Consider the following 18,394-nt stretch of genomic DNA (forward strand, 5'->3'; position numbering starts at 1 on the left):
GGCGCAGTGTTGAGCCTTTTTTATCTTATGGCTACACAAGCCAGCAAGTACCAACGACCGGATTTGGTGTGTGGTAGTAACAGGTAAATGAACTTTTTTTTAAATTATTTGAAATTTTTTAAAATTGCCTGTGTATAAATACACAAACAATACACACATGCTTTCAATTGTGTAATTTAAGTGATCTAGTAGCTCTGCTTTGGAAGTTCAGTTCATGCTAGAAATGTGTTTTGGAGTTTGTACGTATTTTGTCTCTAGGGGCCACCGCATATATTTATATATAAACATATATAAATAGAACCACTTTTTTTAACGTTAGTAATTCCTTTTGTGCATAATTTTATATTATTGTTAATAATAAATTAATTAAAGCAACAAAACAACCTGAAGAGCCGGTTCGGAGCCGAAAGAGCCGGCTCTTTTTAGTGAGCCGAACCGAAAGAGCCAGATCTCTAAAAACAGCCGGAAATCCCATCACTACTCCTCACAGACCTGTACTAAAGCATCCACCAACTCCTGGACAATCTGTGGTGCAACATGGCGTTGGTGGATGGAACAAGACATGATGTGCCAGATGTGATCAATTGGATTCAGGTCTGGGGAATGGGGGGATGAGTCCATAGCATCAATGCCATTGTATGGCAGGAACTGCTGACTCACTCCAGCCACAAATGGGAGTCAGGCTACCTCTGACAAGCACATGGAGGGGTGTGGTGTGGCCCCGCAAAGAAATGCCACTATATTTCAACTATATTTAGTTAAAATATAGTGGTTGAAATGTATATATATTATTTAGATCAATAACATTTTATTATTTGGCTTTTTTCAGTGTTTTATTTGTTCGTGAGTAAATTGGTTTGGCTGAGATTACAACTGAATAAACGTCAAACAGAAAGCTGATTAAACAGAAGTGTGACATGATTGAGAATTTACATCAGTGACCTGTTATATTTTAAATAGCAAGGAGGAGATGGCTGAGTTTATTAAACCCCGCCAAGACAGCTGGTGACACAAATCTGAAGGCTAGACTGTCCAATTTCACAGCCGCTCACTTCCGGCCTACCCACCCTTCGGAAGACCAATCCCAAGTAAAGGCCGGGTCCTCAGGAGGATGCAGCATATGAATTTGCACACCCGAAACACTTCGATTTAGCAATACTATATTTAGTGAAAATGTTATGATTTAGTAGAAATATTATGATTTAGCAGAAATAGTATGATTTAGCAGGTGAGGATCAGCTGTGTTGGATCAAGGATACATCACAAACATGCAGGATGCTGGCCCTTGAAGCTTGGAGTTCCCCACCCCTGCTTTAATACATTGAGTATTGTTAGATAAACTCCTGGCCTTATTAATAAAATGTGAATACCTTGTTTAATTGATATCATAACCACCCAGAAGTCTTGACTTGATCATTTGTCCTTCCATAATTATTTGAATAAAACAGCAATTCAAGCATGAAAACAGCAGGAATGTTAAAATAAATAATGAATTTAATTTGTTGGCTTCTGCAAAGCTACCAAATGAAATATTGTTTATGGACTTGCCCCCTTTAATACACACAGAAAATACAATATTGAGCTTTGATCTTTGTTTCTAGGTGTGTTGTTAATGTTTTCAAACAAAAGAAAAACATATATAATATTTCAGCCTTCTAAATAACACACACATAAAAACATTATTATTTGATGTTGAACATACAGATAGGCAGTTGTTGGCCTACAGGAGCAGTGTTCTTTATCGAAGGTTTTAAGTGCTTAAAAAGTCTGTTAAGCTCTGTACAGAGCATGCAATGTAACTGTACATTAGAGAGTCTTTTATAAACCATGTCTTCTGTTTCATTTAATAAACATGAGACTGCTTTATGCATTTTCAGCTATTTACTAGATTTGATCAGATTACAAAACACTTAGCACAAGACTGCAATTGAAACTATAACTTTTAAATATTGTTTAAATGAATGAACATAGCAACATGTAATAAAAATTTATAAACATATATAAATAAAATATAAATAAAAACAATTTAATTCATTCTTTATAATATATAATTTTTCAAACTTGAACATTTTAAAAAATACAAACAAAACAAATGAACTATATATTTATTCAGTTTTTTTTATGTCTACTATTTGTTTTCCTTTGTTTTTTACAGTAACGGTGATCGTGGCCTTCTCAAACTCCTCCTCGTAGGGCTTACACATTTCCCCTTCAATGAAGAGGGTTTCTCCAGTTTGAAGGAGAACTTGTAGTTGGGTGGACTGCAGTGCACTGCACTGCTCCGCAGTGGCCACACCAACAACTATAGTTACTTCTGTCCTTTCATCTTCCTTTGTCTGTCGATACACAAAAAGCATATATTTATTATGGTAATCACGTCTTGATGCATGCTCAATGATCCATGTAAATAAATCCCAAAAGGTTGATTCTGTTCATCTGGACGTAGCATTTTCAAGTGGGAGAAATGTTTCGTCACTCATCCAGGTGACTTCTTCAGTCTCATTTAACCAATCTTTTAAACAGTACATTGCAAAATGACTGAAACTAGCCCACTGAAGGAACAATAGGCTGGGAGGTCAGTTCATTGATCAATAATATACAAATTGTCGTGGGCACTGATCAAAGACCACAGAAACCTGCAGTCCGCTGAGACTGAAGAAGTCACTTGGATGAGTGACGAAACGTTTCTCCCACTTGAAAATGCTACGTCCAGATGAACAATCTTTTGGACCACCTATAATTCTAAACATTTTGGTAAATGACATTGCTATTACATGTTGGTACAAACATATGGCTTCTTCATACCTCAGTCTTTATATAGGAGGTCGTCTGGAGCTGTACACCATAGGCAGAGTGGTGCACTTTGACGTGGGAGACCTTTATCTGATCTCCCACATGAACATCGAGATTTGATGCCTCCCTCCACAAGGAGACAGTCATGGTATGCCCATCCTGAAATCACAAAAATGACAGAATGAAAGATTTATTTATTAACTAGTACAAATCTCAAATATGCCTATTTTCACCATTTTCAATATTACACTTTAGTTGCACCATTACCTGCTTTAGCTGGAGCATTTGTATAGGCACCTGTTGTTTGCCTACGACAACTTTCCTCACTGCCGAACACTAAAAATTCAATTAAAATATAATGTCAGTTATAGTGATTGCATAAATCTGTGTGTGTACATCTATGGGTCATTCCTACTATTCGGTGCCATTTCAGTGTGATCACTCTTCATCAAAAAATACAAAATTTTGAATTATTTTAACATTTCATCTAAAAGAGGGATTTTCAACCTATAAGAAAAATGTATTGGTCCAGCTAAGGATATTATATTGTAATATTTTTTAAAATCAAAGTCTTTACCCATGACGTGCCAAATGTCCACCCTGTTACAGGACATTCAATTTTCTATTAATAACTGTTTTGAATACACAGTTATAGTAATATTTACATTTTCTAAAAGCTACAATGTCCCTTTTTAAAATCTGCAAGGAAATTTCATGTTACAGTGCATAGCAATAACAGGGGTGACGGTAAACTTAGCCATTACTACTAGTATGATGAACAACAAGCTAGTACATGGTGACCACTAAGAACCATTTTTAACATGTTTATTAGCCATATTATAAAAATTTCAAAAAAAAAATTGTTTCCACTATTAATAAGCGTAACAGGTTGGACGTGTTATGCTTTGCCACATTACAAAATCTTGCTAAAACATTGAAAAAAGGGTTGATTAAAGAGTGGTACTTACTCGTCTTCTTCTTGAAAGTTTTCCCTCCAAAATATGTTACATCCGGGAGTGTCATGTGACTAAAAGAATAATCAGGTGATGTGTTCTATGGAATTCTTATCAGAGTAACAGGGGTGACAGTTGATTCAGGGACACAACATTTTTTAAAGATTTTAAGTATTAAACATGCATTAATAATAAAAAAGAACATTTGATGAGGAACATTAGAAATAAGCCAATCCAGAAATGATGAAAAATCTAGATTTTTTTTTTTAAGTTATATTTGTAACTGAAGTCGAGCAAGCATGACTGGGGACATAGTACTTTAGTGACTTGTGCTAAAATAAAAGTAATTTACTTTTAATGTATTTATCCTGTGTATATATCAATGTGTTCTATGGTAGAGGGGGGTTAAACATACAAGAAAATGGTTTAGAAATAAGCATTAGACAAGTTTTACACTAAATATAACATATTATGTCATTAGGACTCAAATGGCACCGAATAGTAAGAATGACCCCTATGTGCTTCTTTCTTGACTTACTACATCTATTATTTTATTATTGCTGTTAATGATAAATCTACAACCATTTACAAAATAATAGCAGTTGATCTTGTTCTCACAATTTTGTGTTTGTTTGACAAGAACAATAAAATTATTTTTACTTTTAAAGACAAAAAAGTAATGGTTTCTTTGAAAACCTAAAGCAATATCAATTCTGATGGAACAACAAATATTTACCTCCACAACCTACCCTTCCACTGTAAGCCCTCCAAACATTGGGCTCATCTTCAGTGGTGTTGCTGGGGAAGGTGGATCAAGAAGCTCCTCCGCCTTTGTGATGAGGGCCTCTGTGACTGCAAGGGCAGGAGCTTTAAAAAGCTGTGTCCTCGCCGGAATGTTGATTAGATAAGTAGGAGCTTGGCCCCTCAGCTCATGTCCCCTCATCATATAAGACGGCATATGCCCTCTTTGACTTTGGATGAGAATTCCTCAAACAAAGTAATTTTTGCCACTGTCTCTCCGTCAGTGATTGCTGCCACCGTATTTTTTTTGGTTAACAGTGGTTTGACCACTCCATCTTGGATATCCCATAGTGATGGGATTTCCGGCTCTTTTGGTTCGGCTCACTAAAAAGAGCCGGCTCTTTCAGCTCCGAACCGGCTCTTCAGGTTGTTTTGTTGCTTTAATTAATTTATTATTAACAATAATATAAAATTATGCACAAAAGGAATTACTAATTTTAAAAAAAAAGTGGCTTTATTTATATATGTTTATATATAAATATATGCGGTGGCCCCTAGAGACAAAATACGTACAAACTCCAAAAAGCACATACAAACTCCAAAACACATTTCTAGCATGAACTGAACTTCCAAAACAGAGCTACCTAGATCACTTAAATTACACAATTGAAAGCATGAACGCATATGTGTATTGTTTGTGTATTTATACACAAGCATTCATATATAGTCAAATAATTTAAAAAAAATGTTCATTTACCTGTTATTACCACACACCAAATCCGGTGCTTGCAGGCTTGTGTAGCCACTAGGTAACAAAAGTTCAACACTGCCCCTAGCATCCTGGAGCACTTCTGTTGTCTTTTGTACGTGTTTTGAGTTTTTACATGCTTTTGAGTTTGTACGTGTTTTTACGTGTTTTGGAGTTTTTACGTGTTTTGGAGTTTGTACGTGCTTCAGGGTTCGTACGTGATTTCAAGTTTGTATGTGTCTGTAGGGGCCACCGTAAATATACTTTTATTTATTCACTCCACATAAAATGTAATAAATAAATCATATAATACAAAAATCAACTATTCACATTTCAACTTTTAACTATTTAAATTTTCAGCTTTTTCCTTTTACAAATTTAAAGTGAAACAACACAAAACACGGCAAACCACAACACAATTAAATATAAATTAAAATATGAAAACAAAAAGAAGATGCATATTCTCTGTCATATGGACCTGCATGAATAAACTTTCTGAATCCTTTATCATCTGCAACTGAAAATAGTTGTGGATGATTACTATACCTTTCTAATGTAAGGTTGTTGTCCCTGGCTCTCTTTCTCTCTCTCTCTCTTCTTCCCGCTCTGTTCCTGTGCTACTGCTACCGCCCCTCCCCCCTCTGCCCAGCGTAAAGCACAAGGCTCGCATGCTGAGTGAAGCGGAACAAAAGTGCAATCCGGTTGTTCAGTCTGATGTCACTAGCCGTGTCTGGGTCTAAACTCCGCTGCAGGTCCATATGTCAAACTATCACTATGGTCAAAGGAGCTTGGAAAGAAAAGCGTCTGGACTTCTTTAAGTTGCTTGAAGACGTTTCACCTCTCATCCGAGAAGCTTCTTCAGTTCTAAGGTCAAATGGTGGAGAGTCCCAGATATAAACCTAGTGGGAGTAACCCCCCACAGAGGGACAAAAGGACCCCCTGATGATCCTCTAATCGCCTGAGCCAAGGTGTGAAACTGGGCGTGGGTCCCAATCAGCCAGAGTTTCGGGTGTGTTCATTGTGAAACCTGGCCCCACCTTATCATGTGAATTCCTGAGGTCAGATGGCCCAGGATGTGAGTGGGCATTAAGGCGTCTGGGAAGGGATCTCAAAACTGGATTATAGATGGCAGAGAGTTGGTGTCGTAAACCCCCGCCTCTGTTCAAAGATGGTCGCTCACAGTGGACATAGATGGCTTCTTTCACTCCTCTTTCGAACCATCTGTCCTCTCTGTCCAAAATGTGAACATTGGCATCCTCGAAAGAGTGTCCTTTATCCTTAAGATGCAGATGGACTGCTGAGTCTTGTCCTGTGGAGGTGGCTCTTCTGTGTTGTGCCATGCGCTTGTGAAGTGGCTGTTTGGTCTCTCCAATGTAGAGGTCTGAGCATTCCTCGCTGCACTGTACAGCATACACCACATTGTTAAGTTTGTGTTTTGGCGTTTTGTCTTTCGGGTGAACCAGTTTCTGTCTGAGCGTGTTGCTGGGTCTGAAATACACTGGGATGTCATGCTTGGAGAAAACTCTCCTGAGTTTCTCTGATACACCGGCTACATAGGGGATGACAATGTTGTTGCGTCTGTCCTTCTTATCCTCCCTCGCTTCTCAGATGAGAGGTGAAACGTCTTCAAGCAACTTAAAGAAGTCCAGAAGCTTTTCTTTCCAAGCTCCTTTGACTACGATGACCTGGATGACTGAGAACCTTCACAAACACCAACTATCACTATGGCATTACTGAGAGTTGAAAAACTGTCTAAAGTCTTTCGTCTTTAATAAAATGATCAGCGTTCTGCTCTACCAGGTGTAACAATTGAGTTTAACATCCAGGCATCCATGAAAACGGAATTTATGACATTTAACGGAGTTAGAAGTTAGCAGGGAGTTAGCTCGCTAGCTTCTATCTAAATACAATATAGCATGTCCTGACTGCGGGGTTTTGGAAACAAATTAAAACGTACAGCTCTGTTATCACTTCCAACATAAATGAAGACAGAAAACTAAACAGCAGTGACGTTTGTAGGGTTACTGAAGTTGGGCTAGCTGGTATATAATGATGTGCTACGTGACCGCTAGCGACACAGCATGTTAGCATAATATAAACAAGCTAACTTTTTTTTCCACTCGATATAAGTTAACGTGAGTGTTCTCGGTGGTCAGAAACAAATGTAATCACATGGCAGGATGCTGTAAAAGGACCAAACTTCAGCCAGGAGAACAACTGAGATAATCCATCTACAATACGAGGTTAGTCATTCATATACTGCTGCATGGGCTGGGCTGTAGTTACATCCTAAGGTTTTAAAAACTGAGCTTAAATAAATGATTAGTGGTAATAAAAGCCGAAGGAGGTAAACAGGGATCACTGACTGTTTTTAGGAGCTTCTTGAGATCAAATAGAAGAAAACACATACATTAAACATGTTAACAACACAAAAGCCATATTAAACGCAGACTACTTTAGACCCGGAAGTAGGATTCGTCGCATCATCACTGAACAACCGGATAGTCAAGGGTGAAAATGAAGTTTAGTTTCCAGATTTTTGCTTGCTGTCATTATGTCAGCAGGTGGCCAGTACGTTAGTCGAGTCGTCTGTGTTGCTGCTCCGTCCACGCGCAGAATCATGTAAGGAAAAGTCGGGAGAAAGCGCCAGAGTCCAATTTGGGATTACTTTGAATATGACTGTGCTTTGCTTAAAGCAAGTGTCTTGTAGTGGAAAGAGACAAATTGAGGGGCAAATGAGGGACATTTCTAAAGGGAAAAAATCCCACAAAAGTGCACTTGAAAAGTTCACACCAGAAGGCTAACCTAGCTTACCTTGAGAAGGTACGGGAGCACACTCAACCCTCACCCCCAGAAAACAGAAGCTAACCCCAGACAAGGCAGCGTGATGCATCCGGAGCCAACAGGACGGGGACATCTACATAACTGTGTGAGTCAGTTGCCTTCAAAAAGTTTATCAATTCACTTGAACCAAAATTACGAACACCCGGTGCTGCAAGAGTTAATAGTTAATAGTCTCAACACCCAAGGATGAGCAGAAGAGCATGACTGATATGATGAAACTGGGACTTTGTTACACTTAATTTTTGCAAACACAACTAAACCTATAACTGAAACTAATCAAAACTAAACTGAAACTAAGGATTTTCAAAAAAAAATAAAAACTAAACAAGCAAACAATTGGTAAAAACTAATTACAACTGACATAAAATTGAAAATCTGAAGTCGAAACTAAATAAAAATAAAAAAACTAATGAAAATTGCAAAACTGTTAAAACCCTGGTCCAGACTAAGATGGCGTTGGACATCTTCAGGGCGGAAAAGGGTTGGTGTGACCAAGGTGTGGTTTGGCTTGTTGTATGTATATTTCGAGATGATCTGGCTCTGGATGGACCAGTTACAAGGGCATGGAAGGAGGACAGACTCATTAAATGAGGAGAAGGAATTTTCTGGGATTGGAGATCCTCTGGGTGAGTGGTTGACTAAAAGCATGCATAAAATAAAAGCTATTTTTTGTTATTGATTGGTAATAGATTGATAATTGGCCACATTTACAGCTGTATTGACTTGTTGTGGACGTAGTCTACTTCATGTTTAAGCACTCTAATTAACAGATTGAAAATAGAGACATTAAAGGAAGAATATGCAGCGCCACCCTGTCAGACGCCAGTGACGGTGGGGCTCAGTGATGAATCAGGTGAGCTGCATTCATGGCTGAATCAAAACATAGATTCCCCTGCTGTGGTCAGTGAGGGGAAAACAGGGGGAAATAAAAGTAAAAGAGGCATTAAACATTTATGTGTCAAGTTTATAAACGGGATAAAAAGGGGGTGTTTTACTGTTATTTTAGCATCAGCATTATTGTTACATCAGAATCATATAACAAGCATTGCATTGATCATTTATTGAAGCTTTTGACATTACATTAACATTTGTATTACGGTGATTGTTATAACCTCAGGTTAATCTTCTATTTACAGGTGTCAGAATGGTCATATGATCTTTCATTGCAGGTGTAACCATGATCATTTTTATACATATTGCAGTTTGTTCCTCATTATAGAGTTGTGCTCAAGTTAATAGGGGTTAAAAGCTACAGTCAACGCGATGTTTGGCTGATCTATGGACTGGAGTGACTTTGGGCATGGAAGGCCGCACGCGCTTACATAACATTAATATCATGTTTTTCTTTGTGATCTTTTATTCAGTTATATCTTTTGCCAAGTTTTAAGTAGTGGCAGCTGATTAAACAACATTCATTTAATATTACATACCTGATTCAGAGCATTACACAGATAAACTTAACAATCTGCAAAACCTTGTAGCTGCAATGTTGTGTCTACATAAGGGACAGTTGGCTCCAGGAGATAAGTGGGAGTCAGTGCCTGTCCTCGAGAAGGAGAGCATGTTCCTTTGCTGTGTCTAAAGTAGTCAACAGGTCCATATTGAAGTGAAGTTCGTATTATTACAGGTTTTGTTTCTTGGCAATTCTGCGGACGCAGGCTCTGGGCGGAGCCAGGAGTTGAACAGATCTAACATGACATTTAAATTGACTTCATTCCCTGGCACCAGATGACAGGACTGGAGCAACGACACTGGATGGGAGAAGGTCTCATACTTTCTAAGATATGAGGTCACTAACCTTTTCTTTTAATTTTCTAGCTCCGTTGATTTGACACATGGGAATGTGTCAAAAAAACGGGGGAAGTTGAGTTTTAACATCAAACAAGGGTTAAATGAACATTTTTATGACTTCATTTGTGTTTTAATAACTTAGGTATGGTAAAGCTTAAGCTAATAGTGTGACCCAAGAGGTTTCCGGACTTTTTTAGAGAATCAGTGAGAAGCATAAATCATTATTTCCATGTTTAAGCATTAATTATTGAAATGAACTGAATAGTGGTTAGAAGATAAAATGCCTGTGTTCACGAGAAGCTGAGCCTGATGAGCTCTTTAGAATAAAGAGCTCACCTACACCCTGTAATCCAGTGTGGCCGGGTTCATTTCTTCTCACTCCTGAGGTCCTTTGTCCCCCTGTTGGGCGAACCATATGTGAGATGACCTCTGTGTTTGCGCAGTTCAGATGCAAGAAAAACTATTATTACAACAATAGCCGGTACAGATGACACCTCCATCACTCCCCAGTTCTTCCACAGCTTTATTTTGGTGCTACCTTATACCCTTCAGACGTACTCAGACTAGAACCTCTGTCCGAGGAGCTTTTAGCCTTTATTTTATTGCTGCAGCTACCAGTGTCTTCCAGTTGGGTGATCCTCTGCTCTTCTTTCTTCGACCTCAGGGGTTAGACAACCCTTCAGTCGTTGCACAGATCAGGGGATTATTCTGCCCCGATTTCAAACAACGATCTGTGTATCCTCGGGTCCTGTGTGTCCTGTGTATCCCCCAGAAAAAGGAACAGGAACGTGTCCCCCTTTTGCCCAAGAGCCTCTTGAACCTCGCTGGTCTGGTGTTCCTGGATTTCCGCCAACCCCTTCATGGTTATTGCTGTGTTTATGGGATCCATCCTTTGAGGTGACTAATCTGAGCCCAAACGCCATGACACTTGAACCCAGTTGGTGTCTTGGCAGTCACTGTGTCTGTCTCTGCTGCGAAGGATCCCCGTATATCTGTGACCTCGTCTGGTGTCTGTTCCTTTCTCTTTAAGAGACAGAACACCAAAACACCTCTCTGCCTAGCTCTAATAATCTAATGTTGTTAGCTACTGATCTTCTGGCGATTCAGAATTGGTTTAGAATATTCAGAATGTCCCAGGGACTTATTCTAATCATATCCTATGTGTGTGTAAGCGTGTATGCATTTAGCCCTCTGCACTCAAGGCATTTCCTACACTTTATCAGTCCGGACCATCACGCCGAACGAAGCTTATGACCTTCAAAAGACCGAGTGCCAACTCATTATAAGCACATTTGCAAGGTGTGTCTGAAAATTATTAAAACCACTCATTTTAACAAAAGACATCAAAAACAAATTAGCCATTTTTAATTCTAACCTTTGCCTCCCCCTTTTCACAAAAATCATGTGTTTGCTTCCGCCTACTGTCCCACGGTTTCCTCTCCAGTGTTGTCCTCAGACTGCCAAAATGAAATAAATAAATATATCATTAAATAATTAATTAAATGTGTCAATAATTAATTAAAATGTGAAATACATAAATAATTAATTAAATGTGTCGATAATTAATTAAAATGTGAAATACACAAATAATTAATTAATTACATGTGTCATAACTATTTATTTAATTAATTAATTCCAATTTTTATTAATTATTGCCACATTTAATTAATTATTTAATGGTGTATTTAATTAATTCATTATGGCAGTCCTGGCACTCCACAGTCATTTATACAGCCGTATTTCGCACATTACTATGAAAGGCGGAAGAGGAAGTAGTTCCTTCCAATGTAGACGATCCGAATGATATAGTTTCTTTCCACTGTGTTGTTGTATTTTTTAGTACAACTATATTTACTTATCTCACAAGTCGCTATGATTTTTTTGACGACAGGAACTAGTGGCTTCATTTTGCTCTGCCCTGGCTACTGAGAAACCTGATACCGGGTTTCATTTGCATACTAACAGTGATTGGATTTTTGTGGGGGAGGCGGCCGGGTTCTCTGTCTAGCGCTCTGAGCCTGCACACAAACAGAGCACGGAGGGAAAGAGCGAGACGTGAAACCTGTGGTGACGTTTGTGCCTTTTCGAGTGGATTTTTCAGCTACTGTAGTAAATCTTGTCCGTGTTCAGTTCGTGGGTAATGTATTATTTCCTTTCTCTACTTTTAAAAGTTTGATTTAAGGGGGCAGGATGTTTGTTTAAGGGGGCACTTCCTTTTATTAAAAATTAAACTCTAGCCAAGGAGCTGTCACGGTATGGCCAACTAGTTTCGCCATGTTGTGTGTCACAGAAGGCAGGTTTTTATGATCCTCAAAGACACACTGCTAGTGAGCTTAACCTGTCTTTCAATTTCAAAATAGAGCGTTTCAATTACATGGTGTTTGCTTTGTCTGAGAGCAAGAAATGTTTTGGTTGTGGTGGAGAAGGGCATTTAATTCGATCCTGTCCAGAAAGGCTAAGAAACACGCAGCCAGCGGTTGATGCAGTTGGAGAGCAGGTGCCACTGATGCCGCGGGCAGCCCCGCTGAGGCTGAGAAACTGCTTTTTATGTGCAGTAATAGGTCTAAGGAAAATGACATTGTGATGAGCGCGGATAGCATAAATATAAACCGATCTGACTAATGAACTGTCTGCAGGTGCTTTTGACATAAGTCAGAAAGATTAAACAACTCTTGAGTCTGTATATGAGGATCTTTGTGAGGATGACAATATGGTTGATGAGGATTTGTTGAAATTGTCTCAGAAGAGGAAGAGCTCTGAACCTGTCCACTGCAGTACCAAAACATTAAAAGCTAAGAGTGGAAACAGAACAGGAGAGAGCAGTATGGAGTCTGAAAGTGATTTGTCCCTGAGCCAGGAACGCCACAATCTGTACTCTCCTGCTGACATCAGGAGGTTCTTACAGAGAACCAAAGGCCTCAGGATGGTAAAGGTGGAGGACTACTTTCCAGACCTGAAGCTTTTTCTTGAATTGTCTCGGGTCTTGACAAAAAAGAAAAACCTGGAAATTTTGTTGATGATGTGTTGACATCTCTTGACAGACCAAGAGATTTATCGTTTAAAGAAACAGATTTTGGAAGTAAGAGCTCAAGCACTTACTGCTGATGACGATGATGGTGTTTAGGAAAATACTTTATATGTCCCTGTCTTTTTTTTTCTCTGTCTCTCCTTTTTTATGTGCGAATTCAAAATAGGCACATTAAATTTAAATGGTGCTAGAGATGAGGTAAAAAGAGCTGCTTTTTTCAAGCTTATGGATTTAAAAAAGTTAGATATTATATTGGTTCAAGAAACACACAGTACTGTTGACAATGAGAGTGACTGGAGGAAGGGCTGTGTGTAGTCAGAAGTCCAGCTGTAGTGGAGGTGTGGGAATTGTGTTCTCTTAAGAATTTTTTTTGATACTGTTCAGGATTCTAGTGATGATGAGTATTTGTTTTTAGGTGAGGATTTCAATTGTACTAAAAACGCACTATTGGATAGGAACCACACAGAACCTTTGGGCCAGTGACACACTCCAGGGCCTGGTCAACCCTGGCACGGCCTCCTTGGATGAGGGTGTCTAGTGATAATGGCTGAAATACCCGATGAATCCAAGGTCCATTATTGACGATGTGTCCCAAATCTTAATATGATAATCTAGGTCAGATCTCTAACCCCCCCCCCCCCCCCCCCCCCCCCCAAAAAAAAAATGGCAGATTAGCTGGGTAAAAGCAAGCTGTACTCTTCATTTTTTCCACCTTTTTCTAAGAGTGTTTTTTTCTGTATGGGGTCTGCTGAGGAAAAGGAGGCAACAGCAGGCTGAATCTCTGTACTGGTTGCCGGAAGAACCTGTACTATTTGGCAGCTTGCTGGATTGCCCTGTCTGGGGGAGGACTACTTTATCCAGATAGCTCCACGCTGCACTGTTTTTTGTTTTTTTTTCTCTGAAGAGGTTGGTAGAGCTGGCTGGACCTCAGCTGGATAATCCTCGCTGCCTAGCTTGGAATAAGGTCTACTCGAGTTGCTGGTCAGCTTTTGGATCATTGGAAACACAAGTTAGGTGGAGCTGACTGTTCACTTTTGGCAGGTTATTGTGAAGGCACTCTGTTTCCAAATCATTTGGATCCTTATCCTTCCATCAGACTGTTTTCTGGCTCTAAGAACTGCTCTGGTCCTTTACTGGATGCCGTGGATGTTGCGGGGGTGTCCCTAGAAGGGGCCTCTGGAAAAACTTTGTATAGGCTGCTTGTAAAAATTCTCAATCAAAGCAAGCTGAATGGACACAATGACACAGTGTAGAGGACCCATCTCTCCTTAGCACCTGACATCCCACCAGCATGGAGATCCCTTTATAAGCCTCCCGTCATGAAAAAACTTGCAGACTTACAGTGGAGAATTCTTCATGGCATTGTTGCTGTAAATTCTTTTGTTTCTGTTATTGACGCTGCTGTGGAAGACAAATGTGCATTCTGTGAGCAGAGAGAGACCTGGTTTCATTTTTTTTCTGAATATATTCGCCTCTCAGCTCTGTTTGTGCTACTGAGAGCTATCTTCAGTAGATATGGGGAAGGTTTTACACTGAATGTCTTTATTTGTACTTTCAAATTTACTCGTCAATTTTAGGAAGTAGGAAGAGGAAAGTGACAGAAGGGCTGAATGTTGAGGTGGTCTCTGTGTTTGTCAACATGGTGAAGTCTAGGCTGTTGCTAGAATTTAATTTCTAAAAGGCAGCCTCAGCCCTACATACTTTTTCTCGGGTCTGGGGCTACAGAGAGGCAATCTGTAGTGTGGTGGAAGTGCACCTAGTTTTTGGGCAGGTTTTAATGTAATTATTTAATATATTGTGCTTTTTGATTGATTTTGTGTTACACTTTATTATAATGGATGTGGTGATATGTCAATTATCTAATGTGAAATTAATGTATTTTTTTAAAATACGTTTATTTCACAAAAATCAAATCTCTCTCTCTCTCCCTCCCTCGTGCTTTTTCGTGTCTCGGCAGTCAGTCTTGTCTCAGTGTAAAGTCTGTCAGTGCATTTTGTTTGTGTCTCCGGTTTCCTGTTTTACTTTGATAGTCTCGTGTGTTATGTTAACGTTATCAGTTTTGCTTCCCCCATCCTCACTATGTGTGATTTCTCCCGGTTGTGCTCTCCTTCTGTGTCTCATTCCCTCATTGCTTCCATGTGTATTTAAGCCCTGTGTTTTCCTCTGTCCGTTGTCGGGTCTGTCCGTTGTTGCGTTGTACCACATCCATGTGCCGTGTGTATTTCCATCATTCTCCCAGTATTTTTCTGGCTCTTGGTTCCCTAGTCTCTTAGTTCAGTCTTTTGAGTTTATACACATATTTCGCGGGACTTATGTAACACTGATGTAGCGCTAATGAATTAATACAGGCTAGGGATTGAGTGTGATTTTATGGTTATTATTAATCAGAAGATTTAGGGACGCCACTGGAGCTGATGGGCAGTAATTAATAAATGCACACAACACAAAAAATGGTTTTGCAGGTACCTTGTATTTAACCAAACCCCAAAAAGAATAACAAGAAAAGGAAAACTTAAATAATCACTCCTGCTGCAGCTATCCAATTAATCAAAAACCCAGTGAGGGTACACAAAGACAACTAAACAGATTTATCTGGCTTATACCAAGCAACACAGGTTCTCAAAAACAGTTCCCCCATAAACACCACATGTTAATATCAAATCCACTGATCCACACTGAAGTCCATGAGTTTAATCTGAATGTCCATGAGAGATGTCCAAGCGCTATTGTCCATAAATGAAAGGAATGGTGTGTATGATTGCGGAAATCAGTGTATTTGGAAAATGGGGACAGAGCGTTGTCTTTGATAGCTTCCTACCCAACCGGTGGAAGCGTCAATTGCAGAATGTGTCCTGCTCCTAGCCGTTCATTGGCTCGCCATCCTTTTCCATACCCCAAAAAGGTTCACCTGGCCAATTCCGTTCTGTTCAGTGCACAACAACATTATGGCTCTGGCTCACAGTAATCAGCATCTGCAACAGCTCTGTCACCTGGCTTGCCTCCACGCATCTGACGGGAGGAAGCCGGGACAGGCTTACTACGACCTACATGCCATCCGATTGGCCGAGCAAAGTCATGTCATTGGAGTCATGCATTTGTGATGCGTTCAATGGCAGGAAACTAGTGCAGGAAATTACTCTGGGTTACACTTGTCTGGCTCTCAGGGGTCCCCTGGTGCTTCCACCTGCTGGGGGCCACCTGCGTGGGTGCTCAGGAGTTGCAGTGCTTCCACCTGCAGCACCTAAGGCTTTGTCGCTTCAAAAAGAAATAGTTTGCTTTTTCACACACTCTCCAGCCTCAGTGCCACCTGCTCGCTGCAGGTTCAGCTGTCCAGCCCAATGGCTCTACCCTCTTGGAGAAACCAGTGCTCCGGCCGCTGTCACTCTATGGTTGTTGAGCAACTCTTGGTGGTGAGTCCAAGTGACTATTTTTCTCACACTTCTCCCGAGCCAGTTAAAATGTGAACCAGTTCACTCCTGCAGCCATACCAAATGCCCGCGTAGGGGTGACTGGTGTCCAGTGAGCCAGTCCAGCTGTCTGTTCCTGCAGGAGACTCTGGAGAGTTGGTCCAGCAGTCTGCCTTTGCTGGGGACTCTGGAGAGTCCATCCAACAGTCCCGCGGCTTCTGGGCTGCTGCCTGTTCTTGCTGGGGGGCTAAGGAGAGCAACTCCATCCGCCGTTTCCACGCTGCCATGTGTGTTGGGTGGGGGCTTTGATGAGTCTGTGCAGTTGTCATCTGCCACCACTGGTGGCTCAGGAGAGTTTACCCGACCGGCCACTGCCTGTTCTCCCTGGTGGCTCAGGAGAGCCTATGAAGCCACCTGTTCCTGCTGGAGGCTCGGGATAGTCCCTCTAGCTGCCAGTGCAACCTTTAGCGCAACCATTCGCAGCTGTCACACCGTCACCTGCAGCTCCGCCATTCGTGGCTCACATGCCACCGTCAGCTAAACCGTTCACAGCTGCCATACCAACACCAGCTAAACAACCTGCAACTGCCACACTGCCGTTTGGTCCAACTGCATGTCTTCCAGCTGCGTCTCTGCCAGAGGTCAATGTGCCGTCTGCTCAAGCTGTGTGTCTGCCAGCTCCATCTCCGCCAGAGGTCAGTGTGCCTGTTTGGTCTAGTTTTGGTCTCGACGGACTTTGGTCTCGGTCTTGCGCTCTCAGATCGACATAGTGGTCGGGAGATTTGCAGTCAACAGTATCCCTGACAATCAACGTAACGTTCAATAATGTGTCATGCACAAAAGCATCAGCTCTAAGAGCCGTGCTTAGAGAGTGCTTTGTAGTGAATCAGAAGAGTCGACTCCCATTGAGCGAGAGCCGGCTCCTCACTTAATTTCCTTTCACTGCTCAGCTCTCACACGGTGGCTCAGCTATACTCCAATCCCTCCATATTGTGGCCAATCATATGCGAGGATATTGGATAATATCATTATGTGAAAAACAGAGAGGGTGGGAGACGCGACAGTCAAGTGGAGCGTGCGTCTGTCCTCTCAGTAAGTCAGTGAGACAGTAGACAGCGGTGAGGAGGGCTGTGCGAGTGCATTGCAAAAACACTCTGTCGCTGTCACTCTATGGTTGCTGAGCAACTCTTGGTGGTGAGTCCACGTGACTATTTTTCTAACACTTCCCCCGAGCCAGTTAAAATGAAAGACAACAACCCCACCTCAAAGCCTGTTAAGACTGATATCCCAGATACTTTTTTTTTTTTTTCCAAAGACTGCTTGTCATTGTGGAACAAAGAGCTCTAGTAGAGGTTATGCAATGGAAAGAGAGCTAAGCCTTCAATGCCTGCCGACACACCCAAGTACCTGATTAGAGGTCATTTTTAGAGTACCGTAATTGTCGGGCTATAAGCCGCTACTTTTTGCACAAGCTTTGAACCCTGCGGCTTTTAGTCAGGTGCGGCTTTTAGTCAGGTGCGGCTTTTCTATGGATTTTCCATGATTTTTGTGATATCGTAAGACGATTTGTTTTGTTTGTTCCGCTGTTGTACGGCACTACGTTGCGGACATGTTAGTCACATGTCCGTCCGCCAGGCAACGTAGTGCCGTACGAAGTTTGCGAAAAACAAACTTCAAAGTAGCGCTACGCATTCAGCGGGAGGCGTGGATGACGAGCGGCGATAAACTTGCGAAAAGCAAGTTATGCCCAACTCCACCGGTGGATTCTGACAGCGTGGAAAAGTGCGAAAACATCCACGATCACCAACGGATTTCGAAGGGCTGGACTGCTGCATGATGGAGAGGACACCGCCACGGCCCTTCTGAGGGTGTTCGACTCTGACACTGACAACGAGGATTTCTTTGGTTTTTAAAGTGACAACGAAGGAGAGAAGCGGAGAGTGGATGACGAAGCCATCCTGAGCCTGTTCGTTTCCGACATTGGAGAAGAGGACTTTGGTGGTTTTAGAGCGCAGGAAGAAGAGAAAGATGGTGAATGACTGACTTTTCTTCTTGTTAAAGCCGTGTCACTGCACCTGAGCCTAAAAGG

The 18,394-nt window shown here is 41.0% G+C and overlaps 1 long non-coding RNA gene across 1 annotated transcript; it reads right to left on the bottom strand.

The window, feature by feature from the left end:
* Positions 1-2,088: 2,088 nt before the first annotated feature.
* LOC145423651 (uncharacterized) lies at positions 2,089-3,196 on the bottom strand. Its single transcript, XR_013904710.1, has 3 exons — positions 3,061-3,196; positions 2,806-2,952; positions 2,089-2,336 (listed from the first exon to the last, which is right to left on the bottom strand). It is a non-coding gene; the product is annotated as an uncharacterized LOC145423651 (long non-coding RNA).
* Between the last annotated feature and the right edge of the window lie 15,198 nt (positions 3,197-18,394).

Source organism: Astatotilapia calliptera, chromosome 22 (assembly GCF_964374335.1).
Source record: "Astatotilapia calliptera chromosome 22, fAstCal68.1, whole genome shotgun sequence".
Taxonomy (NCBI): domain Eukaryota; kingdom Metazoa; phylum Chordata; class Actinopteri; order Cichliformes; family Cichlidae; genus Astatotilapia; species Astatotilapia calliptera.